We start from the raw sequence: 18,774 nt of genomic DNA, 5'->3' as shown, positions 1-18,774 counted from the left end.
GGAGAGAGAGAGAGACAGCGTGAGCAGGGGAGGGTCAGAGAGAGAGGGAGACACAGAATCCGAAACAGGCTCCAGGCTCTGAGCTGGCAGTCAGCACAGAGCCCGACGCGGGGCTCGAACCCACGAACCGCGAGACCATGACCTAAGCGAAAGTCGGATGCTTAACCACTAAGCCACCCAGGCGTCCCAGCTTATTTTCAGTTTTAACCATGACTTAATATTTTAGTTGGGTTAAATGATTGCTAGTGCTACAAAAATGGCTGCTGACGTAAAATACTATTCCTTCATAAGCATTTAAATGCATTACTATAATCACAGCAACTTCATATATTTTAAAGTTTATCAAATAAATTTGGACACTATGTGTGGATTTCTATCATGATATACAGTTTGTAATTTATTGTTCACTGATCTGTCTGTCCAATGAATGGATGCCATAAGTCTGGACTTTTATAAGATAATTTAAATATATCTAATAAACCAAAATAAGTATTTTTGGTCTAACTTTTGACAGATATGAACAGAGCAATGTATTTATTTCTTGTTTTTGTTTTAAATCCTCAACAAATATAAAATCCTAAGCAAGAGATTACCTTAGTAATAATCTTAATTAAGAGTCTATCAGCCAAGGCTTTTAATGCCCAGATATTCAACAGGTAGTCACATAAAGCCATGACATTAAGGGGCAAACTAAAACAAAAGAACACAACAAGTACAAAATCTAAAGCATTCACAGATAACATGTGTCAGTCATTTCCACTTATTTCTTTGTATGATAAGCAAATTAATGAAAGAAATTGAGGGCAGTAACCTTTCCTTCTTTCACTCTCTCTTTATTTTTCATTCCAGTTCTCAAAGAGCCATGCTTGAATCAAAGACTTTAAAAGTTGATGAGGTCAGAAGTAATCACTGACTATCATCTCATCTTGCTTAGTAATGATCATGTTTCCTCTTGGTAGTAATCATGAGTTGGTTACAAAAAGTAATTCCAATTCATCCTCACATTATTAACTCCAGGTACGTGGGAAAAAAAACTGGCCATGGTCCTCTCATTTTGCTTCAAGTTCAATAGGAACAGGAAAAACTGGATTAGGTTTTTCATCCACCCAAGAGGCTTTTCTTTCCCCATTTTGCATCAGCCATTTGGGAATAATAGTACTACTCACATTTTCAGAGATCTATAAGCCTTTAACCATATCTAACATAAACAGAGGGACTTATCAAAATAAATAAAAATTGCCTTTAAGAAAACAGCTAAAATTGATCAAAAAGTCTATCCTGTATTCGGTTTCCTAAGCAAACACAAAATTATTTAATTCTACTTCCATATACTTATGATTAAGGTGTTACTCAATTTCTTTTTTTTAATATTTTTAATGTTTATTCTTAAGAGAGAGACGGAGAGAGAGAGAAAGAACTTGAGTGGGGGAGGGGCTGAGATAGAGGGAGACACAGAATCTGAAGCAGACAAGCAGGCTCCAGGCTCTGAGCTGTCACACAGAGCCCAATATGGGGCTCAAACTCACAAAGCGTGAGATCACGACCTGACCAAAGTTGGATGCTTGACTGACTGAGCTACCCAGGCACCCCATGTTACTCAATTTCTAAGCTTCTATATATCAGAGATGAAAAGTACATTTAAACTCAGAAGAATGCTGCCCCTGGCCAGAATCTACTACTGTCTTTGCTTAATTCACCTCATGCTGACCTCCTGAGATGCTTAAAGTCATCTTTTACGCATCTTTTAAGTATTCCATGGTGCAAGTCTATATAAAAAAGTATTTTCCAAATTGTATTTAAAATGTATTCCTTTAGGTTTCAATGTATTTTGAATAACTCAACTTTAGCTCAAAGCATACACATACCACTGTATAACACAAATGGTAACAAAGGAAAAATTGTGGGGACCAAAGAAACAAACTTCAGTATCTCAGAGTTCAGTGGTGATATCCACAGCCTTATGTATTGGTAACTGTTTCCATTTATGGAAATAGTTTCAATGTGGAACTAGAGCAAGGTATTTTAAGTATGAAATGTGGAGAGAAGCAATAAGTTCTTTTTGTCACTGATTTTTGGAAAGCCTTATTGAGCACAACCATTTTTCCTTGTTGTTGAATAAAATTGGGTTATCAGAATATGTTTAGATCATAATCTTTGCACTGTGTTGGCATACCGATATTTCATTCTGCAATTACTCTGCAAATTCTGTAGACCACAAGTTCTAGTTGAATAGTAATAGAAAATGGTAATAGAAAATATTTCTATGGTAATAGAAAATGCAGAAATTGTTTATGACTTTGAAGGATGCCAATGATAGCTAATGGCTCTGGGTAATTAGTCAGTTGTCCGCAACTTAAAGTATGTAGATGGGCCACCTTGAAATTATTTTTTGATTATATGGTTGTTTGCATGTACCACTGTCTCCACATAGTAGCAACAGCAGGAAGAAAAAATAAGGTAAAAAATAAGATCCACTTTGAGCACAACTATTTCTATCAACAATATGACTTTATAATATTATAATCTAGACTATCTTGCTTTGTGGTTCAAGAATTCTAACATGAGAAAACCTTATATATTCCCTAAAGGCTTCCAATGTCTAGCTGAACTTCTGTTCTGCTTTTTGTTTGTTTTTTAAGTAAGCTCTACCTTCAGCGTGGGGCTTGAACTCAGGACCCGAGATCAAAAGTCGCATGCTCTGTTGACTGAACTAGCCAGACAACCCAATAACTGATTTTCTGGATGTGTTTCCATACTGGCAGTTGTTTCCAATTGAAAAAGACTAGAATTCTTACCAAATAATTGGTAATTAAGATGTAATTATTTTATCATTTATTCAAAAGCTCTACTAGAAGGTATTTAACAGTTATGGTAAAAGGAGATTTCACAAGAGGCACTACGTGTGTGTGTGTGCGCACGCGCACACACCCGTGTGCATACACACATATGGGCACACATGCATGTGTATGTGTAAAAGCAGCATTCTTTAGTCCCCTGAAAGTGCTGAACTTAGATTTGAGTATTAATTATAAATTAATGGTTTTCTTAATTGATATTAACCATAGGCTTATTATCCTTCTAGTCTGTACACTTTACATTTGAATATTCAAGGTTCTCTTCTCTACTAGAGTTCTTATATTATAAAATACCTGAAACAGATTTTTAAGTCTGAGAAGAATGGGCACTGAAAACCAAGACCAGCTTGTATCTATATACTTTAATTAATAGGACTGAGAGGAAAAAAAATCTAGATCAACATAAATAAAGAACTGTTTTGAAAAAATATTGCCCAGGATGATAATGAACAAAATAATAACTTTACTTTTTTCTTCTTTTTTAAGGGAAGAAGCCTCCAAACTCTATCAATACAGATAAAATTGTTCACAAGATTAAACAACCTATCCAACCATATTTTAATTGCAACTCACTTTAAGACTCTCACTTCCTTGTGTCTGCCACTCTTAAATATTGTTATAAACTTTGCCTGATCACAAACAATTTTGGGCTTTAATAACCCACTTTATTTTTTAAGGTTTATTTATTTATTTTGAGAGAGACAGAGAGAGCACAAGTGTGAGGGGGTGGGGGATCAGGGAGAGAAGGGGATAGAAGGGGAGAGAGAGAGAATCCCAAGCAGGTTCTGCACTCAGCACTGAGCCTGATGCAGGGCTTGATCTCACGACCCTGGGATAAGGACCTGAGCCAAAATCAAGAGTCAGATGCTCAAATGACAGAACCACCTAGGTGCTCCTTAAGTACCTTACTTTATATACTCAATTAGGGAAGTCAATATGCAACAAAACTTTTGAAATGCTGAAGAAGTTAACTAACTTTTTTTCAATTTTGAAAACTATGATGTGTGACAGGTGTTAGAAATCATTTGATCATTCAAATGTAGAACTAATGTCATTGCCTTTTAACTTCTCAAAAACCATGTTTGTATCAGCTATCTCTGAAAATGTTTTCCTGGGATACACTTATGTATCTGAATATCTACTAAGAGTGATAATTTACTTTTAAGCTATTGAAGTAGTAATTGGATCCAGATTTATAAAAACTCTAAGAAAGTATTCTTTTCTATTTTGTGAAAAATAGGACACTACTGGGAATTTTCATAAGATATAGAGGAGACAATTTTCTTAACATGGTAACTCTGCTTTAATGTTACAGGTCTCAGGCCACTTGGGTGGCTCAGTCAGGTAAGCATCAGACTCTTGATTTCTACTCAGATCATGATTTCATGGTTCAGGGGATCAAGCCTCACGTCAGGCTCTGCACTGACAGTATGGAGCCTTTTTAAGATTCCATCCCTTCCTCTTTTTCTCTCTGCCTCTCCCTGACTTGTGTGTATGTGTTCTCATTCTCTCTCTCTCTCTCAATAAAAAGCATTTAAAAAATATCACAGGTTTCTCCACAACTTTTTATGTATGTATATTTACTCTGCTATGGGTCTTTATAATTAATATGATTTCACTTGCAGTTTTCTCAGCATTCTAAATGTGTATTACCTTACTAACATTAAAGATTTTTCAGCATTTGAGAGGTCTAGAATCTTAGTAACTGCAGTCACTCACTAAATTACCTTTTGTAAGGTGACTACTATACATTATTGTCTCAATAATAGCATTTTGAAACGCCAATCTTTTTTCATACTGATATTGTAACAATTATTTGTTCAATTAATGAATACACTAATTCCTAGAGAAATAAAGATAAACAAGTTTTCAGATAGCCAAAGCACCAGATTTGGGGTATCACATTTTAGGACAACCCAGATAATATGCCAAAAAGACTTTCTTAATTCTTCTTATGAAATAAAATTTTGAAAATTCATGTTTTTCAATAATAATAATAATAATATACTAGGCAAGATGCTGAAATATTTCCATGAATAATCTCATGTAGTATTCAGAAAGTTATGTATTATTATAATCTTATTCTATGGAGAAAGAAACCATAATTTGTAAAAGTTTAAAATTTTGCCAAAGTCACATAAATATTTTGCAGAACTTGGGATTCAAACCCAGGTGTGTTGATTCAAAGCTCATATTGTTAAGTAGCACCAAAGTACACCAATTCCTGTGCAATCCATAATGACTTTAAAAGGACGTTATTACAAAGTATTTTAAAGCTTTGATTTAATGACATTTCTGGCTTGAAAATTTTAGTTTAATTTTATAAGTATACACTAAGAGAAAATTAATTCAAGAACTCCTTCTCATTTCTGAAACAGTAAAAGTCTTAATAGTAATAGCAAACATTTTAGCCATTTCAATAAAGACTTAAAATGCTAGATTTTTTTCATACATTTAAAGCATGATAACTTTGATATGTGTATTCTGTTGATATAGAATACTACAAAAAAATTAAACAAATGGTGCTATTTAAACATAACCTACATGCAAGTCATAATGGTATATCATTTATTTGTTTAACTAATACTCATGCCTATTTTTCCAAACATTCTTCTAGGTGCAAGAGTTATGGCAGTGTACAAAAGAAATGCATTCTCTGCTATCATAAAATGTATATACCTAATGAGACAAAATTAAACAAGATAATATACAAAATAAGGTAGGGAGAATGGATTGTAGCAGGTCATTTTAAAACTAATATTATAGAATAGGTATGTTTATGAAACTATAGATAAAAGTATAATGCTTTAGGCTTTGTTTTTACTTATAGTAATTAAAGAATTAAAGAAAGTGTAAAATTTGCAATAATATCTCACTGTTTTTGTTAAAAATCATGCATGAATATTTTATTAACATTTTTTTCAAACAAGGGTACATTTAGCATGCACATATTTATTTAAGTTTTTTATTTAAATTCTAGTTTGTTAAAGTATAGTTTAATATTTGTTTAAGGAGTAGAACAAACTGATTCATCGCTTACACAGAACACATCAACCACTTAGCCCGTACTCCTCCCACCTCTCTCCTCCAATAACCCTCAGTTTATTCTTTACAGTTAAAAGTCTCTTATTGTTTGCCTTCTTTTTTTCCCTTTCCCTACGCTTATCTGTTTTCTTAAAGTCAACACATGTCTGAAATGTTAGGGTAATTACTTTTCTCTAAGTTATTTCAGTTAGCATAATACACTGTAGCTCCATCCAAGTCACTGCAAATGGCAAGGTTTCAATTCTTTTTGATGGCTGAATAATATTCCATTGTGTATACGTTGTGTACATACATATATATTTATATACGTGTGTGTGTGTGTGTGTGTGTGTATGCACGTGTGCACACATGCATATATACCACCTCTTATTTCTCCATTCATCAGTCAATGAATGTTTGGGCTCTTTCCATATTGTGGCTATTGATAAGTTACTATAAACATCAGGGTGCATGTGCCCTTTTGAATCGGTATTTTTGTATCCTTTGTGTAAATACTTAGTTGTGCAATTTCTGGGTGATGGGGTAGTTCTATTTTTAACTTTTTGAGGAATCTCTATTTTGTTTTCCATAGTGGCTGCACCTAATTTCAATCTCACCAACAGTGTAAGAGGGTTCTCCTTTCTTCCATCCTTGTCGACATCTGTTAATTTTGTGTTGTTAATTTTAGCCATTGGGACAAATGTGAGGTGGTATCTCACTGTGGTTTTGACTTGATTTTCCCTGATGATGTATGACGCTGAGCATCTTTTCATGTGTCTGTTAGCCATCTGGATGTCTTCCTTGGAAAAATGTCTATTCATATCTTCTGGCCATTTCTTATCGATTATTTGTTTTGGGTTGTTATGTGGGATATGTTATTATTTTTTTAATTTTTTAATGTTTATTTATTCTTGAGAGAGAGAGAAATAGAGACAGGGGAGGGGCAGGATCCAAAAGCAGGTTCCAGGCTACAGAGCCCTACGGGGGCTCGAACTCAGGAACTATGAGGCCCTGACCTGAGCCAAAGTAGGACACTTAAACGACTCAGCCATCCAGGCACCCCTAAGTTGAATAAGTTCTTTATAGATATGAGATACTAGCCCTCTGCTACATCATTTGCTAATATCTTCTCCCACTCCATAGGTTGCCTTTTAGTTTTGCTGATCGTTTCCTTTTCTGTACAGTAGCTTTTTATTTTGGTGAAGTCCCAATACTTCATTTTTGCTTTTGTTTCCCTTGTTTCAGGAGACATGTCTATTAAGAAGTTTCTACCGACAAGGTCAAAGAGGTAAAAGGAGTCTGGAAGTTTTCTTTCTACTTTTATTTTTTTTGGGAAGTTGGAGAAGAATAGGTATTACTTCTCCTTGAGATGGCTGGTAGATCTCCTAGGAAGCCATCTGGCCCTGGAATTTTGTTTGCTGGGAGGTTTTTGATTACTTATTTAATTTCTTTGGTGGTTATAAGTCTGTTTAAATTTTCTGTTTCTTCCTGTTTCAGTTTTGATAGTGTATATGTTTCTAGGAATTTATCCATGTGTTCAAGATTGCCTGATTTATTGGCATATAATTTGTCATAACATTCTAAGTGTTTGTATTTATGTGGCGTTGGTTTTGATCTCTCTCTTTCATTCATGATTTTGAGTCCTCTTGTTTTTTGTCTGGCTAGGGGTTTATAAATTTTATTAATCCTTTCAAAGAATAAGCTCAGTTTCATTGGTCTTGTTCTATTGATTTTGTTTCTATATCATTGATTTCTTCTCTAGTTTCCATTATTTCACTTCTTCAGCATGGTTTAGGCTTTATTTGCTGTTACTTTTCTAGATCCTTTAGGTGTAAGATTAGTTTGTGTATTTGAGACTTTTCTTACTTCTTGAGTTATACCTGTATTGCTATATACCTCCCTATTAAAACAGCTTTTGCTGAATCCCAAAGGTTTTGGACTGTTGTGTATTCATTTTCATTGCCTTCTATGCATTTTTAAAATTTTCTTCTTTAATTTTCTGTCTACCCCATTCACTCTTCAGTAGGATGTTCTTTAATCTATAGGTATTAATGGTTTTTCCAATTTTTTTTCTTGTGAATGACTTTAAGTTTCGCAGCATTGTGGTCTGAAAATATACATGGTATCATCTCAACCCTTTTTTATTTGTTGAGGTCTGATGTGAACAAGTATATGATCTGTTCTGGAGAATATTCCATGTGCACTTCAAAATAATGTATATTCTGCTGCTTTAGGATGAAATGAATGTATCTGAATATACTTGTTAAGTCCACCTGGTCCAGTGTGTCATTCGAAGCCATTGTTCCCTTGTTAATTTTCTGCTTAGTTGATCTGTACATTTCTGTAAGTGGGGTAATATCTCACTTTTAACAGTTATTTCTACTTGGGTTGCATGTTTCCTTCTTACTTTATGTGTCTCTTTATAATGCTACTTTTCTCTGCAAATGCCACTTTTGCCTATCTAGTATCCAGATTTGGTATTTGGTAATACTAGGCTCAGACACTTATGAAGGTAGTAAATATATAAAGATACAATAAAAAAATGAATGTAGTAGTTATCACTAAAGTTTCAATCACCATCATTTCTTCAAAATCTTCTTGATCATTTATCAGAAATGTTTAAATAAGCTTAAATTCAATGATAGAAATGATAGAAGTAATAAAATAAAGTTTTATTAACTACCACATAAAATCATGTAGTAGGGGTATACATCGATGATACCTGGTTTTCCCAGTATCACAACATAATAGTATTATCCACACCATATCCATTTTATAGTGGAAGGTAATATAAAATATGTCAAATATTTTTCCCATTTGAGGAATAATTCAAGGCCTATATGCAAACTACTAACATAGCAAAAATTCCAAGGCTGAATTTTGAACTCTAAAATATGAGCCGTAGGGTAGGGGAGCCAAGATGGAGGCATAGTAGGAAGACCCTAGGGTGGCCTCATCCCTCAAACACAGACCAGTAGCTATAAAATTATTCTGAATACTCAAGAAATTGACCTGAGGACTGGTAGAACAAATCTTACAACTAGATGGACGCAAAAGGCCACTTCAAGGAAGGTAGAAAGTGTGCAGATGTGGTTTGGGGGAGAAAAGATTCATGGATGCTGTGTAGTAGAGGGAGCCCTTTGTCACAGAGAAAGGTGAGAGAGAGTAGAGTATAGAAGAAATGAAGGAGGAGGACACTTCCTCAAAACCATTGTATGGAAGAACAAGAGGGCCTGAATTTCATGAGTTTTTGCAAAAAGCAGGTATAAACTACTGGACTTTTAGAAGTCTCTAGGCTCAGCTGAGATAGAGATGTGAGGACACTGCCCTGCTTCTGGAGAAGACAGAAGCAAACAACCCCTGGGATAGACTGTATGATCTGAGGATCAGCTAAAAGGCATGAGAAGAGACTGTTCATACTTTTTGGAGCACATCTAGACAGATGGAATTGCCTCTCTGGGGACAAAAGAATTGGCAGGCACCATTTCCTTCCCTGCCCCTCAGCACAGACACAAATACATGATGTTGTGTTAACCATCACTAGCTGCTAAGCCAGCTTTCTCCAAAACCTATGCCCCTGTGTTCTGACTCAACTGCCCTTCTATGGCAAACCTGACCCTTTTCCAGAGGACCAGTGCAGATCCCTGCCACAACAGGTCCCTTAAGTTTGTAATTTTAAAAGTCAGCAGGCCTGTCTAGGATAGAGCACAAGGTGTGCTACACTGCTCCAGGCAGGCAATCAACCCAGAGACAAAGTCTGAAATCAGCTATCTGAAAACTGCCTGTGATGTATGAGTGGAAATCATTTGCTCCTCCAGAAGGGATTTCCTGAAAGTGGCAAGCATGGACTCCTCTCTTCAGAGACAAAGGAGCGGGCTAATGTCATTTCCATCTACTGCTCTTCAACATAAACCAACTTTGGTAATCAGCATGGAACTAACACTGTATACCCACCTGCTTATACCAAGTCCCACCTCATTGTGTTCTGTAGGGACTGCTTTCTCAGGTAAATGTGTCTAAGAGCCAGCACAGCTGGCCCCTCCCCTAGCAGTCAGCACAAAGCCCCATATGGACCACATCTACTGACCACAGAATTCTGCAAATCTTCAGTTCAATAGGAAAGAGCATCAGGTCTCTTTTAGCAAGCATACCAGTGTACACCTAATAAAAACTCACCATACTCTGGCCAAGTTCCAAATAGTCCCTACTACAGGCAAGGAGAAACTCTGCAGAAGAGTGACTTGAAGGATGGAGGATCCAAAACACAGAAACAGAGTGCACACAGAACACACAAGAGACACTTCCTGAAAAACACCAGGCCATAGACATTATAGGACTTCATCTTCATAAAGCCATTACTCTGAGAAGCAGGAAATATAACAGGCGTTCCAAAGTATAGAAAAAAGACAGAGACCTAGACAAAATGCCAAGATGGAGGAATTCATCCAAAAAGAAAGAACAAGAAAACATCAAGGCCAAGAATCCTCTTGAGACAGATATAAGTATTATGCCTGTTAAAGAATTTAAAGCAGCAAGTTAAAGTATGATAACTAGCTAGGCTTAAGCAAATCACAGAAGACATCAGGGGTATCCTTACCACAGAGATAAAAGAGCTAAAAAAGCAATCAGGCCAAAATGAAAATTGCAATAACCAAGATTCAAACTGAATGGATGTAAAAAGAACAGTATGGAAGAAACAGAGGAACAAATACGTGATAGAGAAGATAGAATTATGGAAAATAATGAAGCTGAACAAAAGAAGGAAAGAAAAATCTTGGATCACAAAAATAGACTTAGAAAACTCAGTGAATCCATCATCAAGCATAGTAACATCTCTATCATAGGGGTCCCAGAAAATGAAGAGACAGAAAAGGGAGCAGGACCTTTAATTGAGGAATTATAGCTGAAAATTTTCCTAACGTGAGGAAGGAAATGGATATTCATATCCAGAGGCAAAGAGAACTCCCATCAGGATCAAGAAATGCATGCCAACATGAAGATATATAGTACTTAAATTTGTAAAATATAATGACAAAAAAAAATCATAAAAGCAGCAAGGCAAAAGAAATCCCTAACTTACAAGGGAAGACACCCAATGTTAGCACAAGATCTATGCACAGTAACTTGGAGAGCCAGAAAAAAGTGGCATGATATATTCAAGGTGCTGAATGGGAAAAATCTGCAGCCAAGAATACTCTATCCTGTGAGGCTATCATTCAGAATAAGAAGGAGACATAAAAAGTTTCCCAACAAAAACTAAAGAAGTCCACTAAATCAGCCCTGCAAAAAATTTTAAAAAATTAAAATAAATAAATAAATAAATTAAATAAATGGACTCTGAGTGGGCAGGAAAGACCAAAAATGACAAAGACTAGAAAGAAATTTTTTTAAAAAATTCCAGAAATGATGACAAAACAAGTAATAAAATGACACTAAATAGGTATCTATCAATAAGTACTCTGAATCTAAATGGACTAAATGCTTCAATCAAAAGACAGAGGGTGTCCGAATTTATTAAAAAGAAAAAAATAAAGACCTATCTAGATGCTGCCTACAAGCAACTCATTTTATTTTATTTTTTAAATTTTTTTACATTTATTTCTTTTTGAGAGACAGAGACAGAGCACAAATGGGGGAGGGACAGAGAGAGAGGGAGACACAGAATCCAAAGCAGGCTCCAGGCTCTGAGCTGTCAGACAGAGCCTGAAGTGGGGCTTGCACTGACAAACCATGAGATCATAAACTGAACCAAAGCTGGACACTTAACCGACTAAGCTACCCAGGCATCCCTGTGCATTCTGTAATCTTAAAGTATCAACCCATACTTTAAAAACCAGGTCTCTCAGGGTGCCTAGGTGGCTCAGTCAGCTGAGCCTCTGACTTCAGCTCAGGTCATGATCTCACAGTTCACAGGTTTGAGCCCTTCTTCAGGCTCTATGCTAACAGCTCAGAGCCTGGAGTCTCCTTTGGATTCTGTGTCTCTCTGTCCTCCCCTACTCATTCTCTCTCTCTCAAAAAAATTAAAAATATATAAAAAATAGTAAACACTTTAATTATTGATGACATTGGGAGGTTAAATTATTTGTATAAAAATTATACAAACAAAACATTTTATAATAAAAATTACAAAATATCATGTTTAACAAACTAAAAATGAAACACTAAAATTTTTAAAAATCAGTAAAGCAAAGAAATTTGAAAATAACAAACCTACAGAATTGAAAGTTAATTTTACCATTTTGTCATATGAAATAAGGTATGTGATTATGTTTTATATATGTGAATAAGGCAAATAAGCAAAGGATCTAATATATCAAAGAGGGAAACACCAAGGCTTCATGATTTTTGTTATTAAAAAAAAATCCAACGTCTCATATAACAGATAAAGCATATAGTTGTTACTCTACATTTTTTGTCACTTTATTTTGTTTATACCTAATATTTCAACACACAACTGAACCCCTTATTTATAAAAAATGCATAGTTCATATTTAGGAACTTAGAAGCAAATATATTTCTAAATGTAGACAACGAATTATTATGAAAAAAAGTATTATAGTTCTTTAAAATACTAGAATATCTAGGTGAAATAGATCTATTCTGCTTTTTAGTCCATCTTATTCATTCATTCACACCATCAACATGTTTACTGAACTCATAAAATGTACATCTCACTTTGTATGTTTTTAAGTAATGCTATTAATCATTATTTCTGTGTCTGTATACATATTGTGAAGTCTTCACTGGGGATATTATTCTAATATCTTCAGTAAAAACACATCCAAGTGCAGAGTCCAAAAGAAGTTTATCTCACTGTACTTTTTTACTTCACTGCCAAGTCAAACAAGGCTAGGTACCAGACACCAACATAAAGAATTATTGAAGCCATACTAAATAATGAGAGGGAAATCATTCTTCTGGAAATGAATTCTATTATCTGTCTTAATTCTTCAAATAATTCTCCTTGATTCTTAAATTATCTATATTTATTCACCTTTCTACTTACATTTTTCAGAGATCTACAAATATCTGATAAACTGATGACTTTTAAAGGAAAATACTTAGAAGACAAATAACAATAATCTCATTCACTTGACAGCAGTTTTGTAGGTCTACTATTCTATGCTATTCAAACTCTGATGCTGAGTAGCTACTCTTTAAATTTTTGTTTAAATTCTAGCTAGTTAATATACAGTGTAATATTAGTTAATATACAGTGATTCAACACTGGTGCTTATCACAAGTGCACTCCTTAACCCCCATCACCTATTGCACCCACCTTCCCCATGCATCTCCTCTCTGATAACTATCAGTTTGATCTCTACAGTTATGAGTCTGTTTCTCTCTTTTTTTCTCTATGTTCATTTGTTTTGTTTCTTAAATTCCACATATGAGTGGAACTATATGCTACTTGTCTTTCTCTGACTTATTTAACAGTATCATACTCCTTAGCTCCATCCATGTCACTGGAAACACAACAACTTCATTCTTTTTGATGGCTGAGCAATATCCCATTGTATCTATATACCAAATCTTCTTTATTTATCAATCGATGGACATTTGGGCTCTTTCGATACTTTGGCTATTGTTGATAATCATAAATATCTACAAACATCGGGGTGCACAAATCCCTTTGAATCAATATTTTTGTATTCTTTGGGTAAATAACTAGTAGTGAAATTGCTGGATCACAGGGTAGTTCTATTTTTAACTTTCTGAGGAAATTTCATACTGTTCTCTAGAATGACTGTACCAGTTTTCATTCCCACCAACAGTACACAAGTGCTCCCCTTTCTCTGCATCCTCACCAACCTCTGTTGTTTCCTATGTTGTTAATTTTAGCTATTCTGACAGGTGTGAGGTGATAACTCATCATTTTGGTTTGTATTTCCCTGATGATGAGTGATGTTGAGCATCTTTTTATATGGCTGTTAGCCATCTGTATGTCTTCTTTGGAAAAACATCTATTCTTTCTTCTGCTCATTTTTAATTAGATTATTTATTTTTGGGTGTTGAGTTTTATAAGTTCTTTATACATTTTGGGTAATGAATAGCTACTCTTAAGCTACTCTAATGAGTTGGAATTACTGTAGACAATTTATCATTCTCATGAATGCACAACATAAAGGGGCTTATAAATAAATAAACCAACAAAAACATAAGTTCTAAAATTTGATATGAAGAAAACAAAAAGGTTTTAATGTGACAAAAACAAAGTGGATGTGATATTTTGGGATCAGGTAAGATCTCTTTGAGTATTAACATATAAATTGAAAATCTTAAGTCAAGAAGATGGCAACCCCATGAAGCACTTGAATAAGAAAGTTAAATGAAGAGTAAAATCTTGAGAGTTAAAAGCTTAGGAAATAATAGCCACCTGTGTGGCTCAGTCGGTTAAGCATTCCATCTTGATTTTGGCTCAGGTCAGGATCTCATAGTTGCAAGATCAAGCGTTGGGTTGGATCCACCCTAGGGGGTTCTCTCTTTCCCTTTCCCTCTGCTCCTTTCAAGCCAGCATGCTTGCACTCTCTAGAAAGAAAGAAGAAAGAGAGAGAGAGAGGGGAAGAGAGAGAGAGAGAGAGAGAGAAAGTTAGTTTAGAAAAGAATGTTCAAATAATAGAAGGAAGTGTGGCTAGATGATAACAGCAAGAGGAAATTTTAACAACAGCTACCACTACCACTTACTAAATGCTCTTATGTATCAGGCCCTGTACTAAGCACTTTTCACATATTGACTCATTTAACACTGTAAACTATGAGACATGTAAAATTATTATGCACATTTTACAGATGAGGTAATTTTACAACAGAGCAGCTTAATAACAAGATTATATGTTAAATAAAGACACCAGAGTTCTACCCAGAGAGTCTGCATGAGAAGCTAGAGCTTTAACTCTGTCCCATTGCACACAACTGCTTGAAAGACAGTGTCCAAATCACCTAGGACACCAGAGATAAAAACTGGAATTGAGGCATTAAATAATATGTGAATCATAATTTGATTTAGCATTTATATGGACTCTGGAATTGGAAATATAAATATAGAAAAGTAACTGAAATTAAAAAGAAAGCAAATAAAAATAAAATAAAAATCAAATAGCAAGCACAAAGAAGAAAAATGGACAGGGGTGAACCAGAATTCTTCAATCAAGAAATTATAAAGGTTGTGAGGAAAGAAAAACAGCAAGGAAACAGAGTAAGGGTTTCGTGCGGGAAAGGGTCCTGGACTTGTGAACCCTTAGGACATTCTAGGTCTTCCTCAGCTACCAGGTATGTGTGTGCTCTTGGGTAATTACTAAACTTTCTGTACCTGTGTTTCTTTATCTGCAAAATAAAAAGTTGGACTACTCCAGTGTTTTGTAATTCAAAATATATTACAAACAAGAAAACTAGTTAAACTCTCCACTACTGACATAAAGAAGGAATAGAAGTGGGAAAAATTGGCAAGAATCACTACTTAATAAAGAAAAAAAAAGAACAGAAATGAGTGGTAAATAGAGTTTTTTCTACCACCATAAGCCTTGAAAAGCCTGGAACAGATGATCTCTGTAGTCTCTAGTTTTAAAATTCTATGATTCTATAATGAAAGTTTATACAGAGTAAACTTTTTAAAACATTTTATGTAAGAATACTTTCTGCTATACCTCAAAAATATCTAAAAAGAAAAGCTGTTCTTACATGAAAAGCAAAGCAAATTGAATTCGTTAAAATAACTCTAGGGCACCTCTAGGGCATCCGGCATTGAACCCAACATTGTTCCCTGTCAAAATGGGTGCAAAGGAGAGAAACTATAAAAATTGCAAAAAAAAAATTCACTTACATTAATCTAAGATGGCATCTGCTCTTATTGCTGAAGCTCTGTTGCTATCCGATACAGAGCTATATGACCTTGAGAAAAAGCACAGGTTTCTGAAAAGAAGAAAAAAAAAGAGTGATATACTTTCAAAAAGTGAATTATGAACCTTTCTTAATTTAAAATCATTTCTAAGATATTTCGTAGGTATGATCTTGAATATAACTCATTCAGAATATGAACTGAGTAACAACTTTTGTTGTTTATGCCATTAATGTCTATTTCCCCAGCTTAGGAAACAAAAATTTTACCATCAAAGAAAAATAAAATCACATCTGAACAGATATAATGATTCATGCTTGTAAAATACATGTTAATGAAGCCATACATCTATGAATTTAATTGAAGAAACGTTCATGTAAAACATACATAACATATACAAGAACATTCCAACTAAAGGCTGATAAAATGATACATTGTTAATGGCAATGATTTTTTAAATTTAAATTTCTATTAGTTAGCATACAGTGTAAGGTTAGTTTTGGGTGTACAATACAGTGATTCAACACTTCCATACAACACCCAGTGCTCATGACAACAAGTACACTCCTTAATCTCCATCACCTATTTCATCCATCTCCCCTCTGGTAACCATCGGTTTGTTCTCTACAGTTAAGAGTCTGTTTCTTGGTTTGAATCCCTCTCTCTTTTTCCCTTTGTTCATTTGTTTTCTTTCTTAAATTCCACATATAAGTAAAATCATATGGCATTTCTGAACAAGTTAGATTCCTCTTGTAAACCATTTTGCATTAAGATTACAGAAAACCTATTCTTTACTATGATCACAGATCAGAAACTTTCAAAGAGAAAGACAGACTCAACTTCTAGTAATAAACATACAAGTCAGAATTAGTAAAGGAGGAAACATCAGTCAGCAAATTTCAGACACTTGAGTACTTTTTTCTCTTCTAGGGATTTTCATCTCTAGCCTACATGTGCTTGAAATATGGAGATTTAAGGGTTTCCCCTGATGCTGGTTTCTGCCCTGGTTTGTGTTCTTACTTTTGATTTGCTTTGGATCTGGTTTCCTGTTGAGGATACTTCCAGTTTGCTTTCTTCTTTGGCACATGGCACATCTTGCCCTAGATCCTGCTGCTTGTGCTTGCTACTCCAAATCTGGAAGCTTGAACTCCACTTCTGACTATTCCCCTTGCTAATACTTTAAAGGTGATCTAATCCCCCAATATACTCTTGTCCAAAACTTTCTGCTTATAATGAAGAAAGATACATTCTATATGCTGTTTGGGAGACTGAAGTGACTATGCTCTCAAATATATGAGATAATAAATTAAATCTCTGAATTTATAACTGAAACACTATATAAAATCAAGATAAACATGGTTCTGATTTCCAGGCTTTATATGTTTCAGTTAGTGAGTATAAGATTCTGAATCCACAAAAAGTGGTATTTCACATAGTAGTACGTACACCTACAGAGCTTATTATCCAAATATTTGTCCAAATATTACTTCTTTATCCACATTATAATTTATTTTTTTTAATTTTTTTTAATGTTTTATTTATTTCTAGGAGAGAGAGAGAGACAGCGTGAGCAGGGGAGGGTCAGAGAGAGAGGGAGTCACAGACTGAAACAGGCTCCAGGCTCCGAGCTGGCAGTCAGCACAGAGCCCGACGCGGGACTCGAACCCATGAACGGCGAGATCATGACCCAAGCGAAAGTCGGACGCTTAACCGACTAAGCCACCCAGGCGCCCCTATCCACATTATAATTAAAAAAAAAAAAGATTTACTCACATGAATCACTGACTAAACCATGAGACATGCTAATATAATTTCTCATATTTCTTGCCATGGGAGTTGATATCAAGTAGGACAAACAGGACCTTTGATTCATGGGTTCTAGAGTAAGCCCTACTTGTCATAACAATACTTAACTAATTTTAATCAAATCATAGCAAATGGTCAGATACTTAAATTCTCAGAGTTGTGTATATTAATATTCTCAGATATGGATTTGAGCCATTGCTGGAGGAAAATACTGTAAACAAGGATAGAAGCAAATCAGTCCATAACTGTGTATGTTTAGCATGATTGTCCATTTAACTGATTATAGGGTTATTGAAGAAAATATTGAGGGCTAAAGAGAGAACTTAAGGGATGAAACTATGAGGCGGGACAAGGTAGAGATACCAATAGACTTTAACTTGCTTTTGGACCCTGAATTTCTTTCGTTTCAATATGTGTCTGGTTCCATCTACCATCTCTCCCTCTTTTTATACCATAAACAGATTAGAGTTTACTTTTTAACTTAAATTTCAAATCAATAAGATGTGCCTTATGATACATCGTACTGATTCACTGAATGTGTTTCCCAAAGAAGTATAGCTTCAGATAAGAAGAACGGTGAAGTGCACAGAAAAGTGAGACAATGCAGAGACTAGATGCTTTAACAATCTATTAAATGTCTTAGCAATCTATTCGAGTACTGTGAGAATTAAGAGTGTATTTTTTTTTTAATGCGACTCTTAGGGAATATTGGTTCCAAAACTTTTAGAATTAAAAAAAATAATTGAGGGGCAGAAATATTATTGTGAAAATTCTGTGCTGCTTCAGGCATTTAAATGCAGTAACAAAAGGTTATATTTTGAAATGTACCAAGTACCTCTACAAGGCATACTGTGTGCAGAGGTGTGTGTGTGTGTGTGTGTGTGTGTGTGTGTGTGTGTGTGTACTGCCTAGAATGAAATCAACTGATATTACCATGTTGACTCAGGTATCTGCAGCTGACAGTGCACCCTTCAGGCATTTTGGAAATCTTCAACTAACAGTGCAGACAGCTGACAGAAAAAGAATGATGAATTAACACACTTAGGGGCAAGAATAATAGCAGAGAGAGCCTGCTAAGAAAGTCCGGTAAGCCAGCTTGTAAATATAAGAGACCTATTAATTTTTTCAGAGTTCCTAATCTGAAAGGTTTAGGAGAAATTACACTCAATCTTATATTAATATTATTTCTAACAATTATAGGGTTACTGAAGGAAATATTGAAGGCTAAAGAGAGAACTTAAGGGATGCAACTGT

General features: G+C 34.9%; 1 long non-coding RNA gene across 2 annotated transcripts in view; it reads right to left on the bottom strand.

The window, feature by feature from the left end:
- The window catches only part of LOC120225374, a 142,109-nt gene that overhangs the window by 23,913 nt on the left and 99,422 nt on the right, over positions 1-18,774 (bottom strand). For both annotated transcript variants that reach the window (XR_005526790.1, XR_005526791.1), the window contains exon 2: positions 15,700-15,788. This is a non-coding gene — a long non-coding RNA (uncharacterized LOC120225374). The remainder of the gene's footprint in view (positions 1-15,699; positions 15,789-18,774) is intronic.

The sequence above is a fragment of the Hyaena hyaena genome, unplaced genomic scaffold (assembly GCF_003009895.1).
Source record: "Hyaena hyaena isolate Hyena2069 unplaced genomic scaffold, ASM300989v1 scaffold_1381, whole genome shotgun sequence".
NCBI lineage: Eukaryota > Metazoa > Chordata > Mammalia > Carnivora > Hyaenidae > Hyaena > Hyaena hyaena.
Note: the sequence above shows the minus strand (reverse complement) of the source record. Positions and strands in the feature narration are given on the sequence as shown.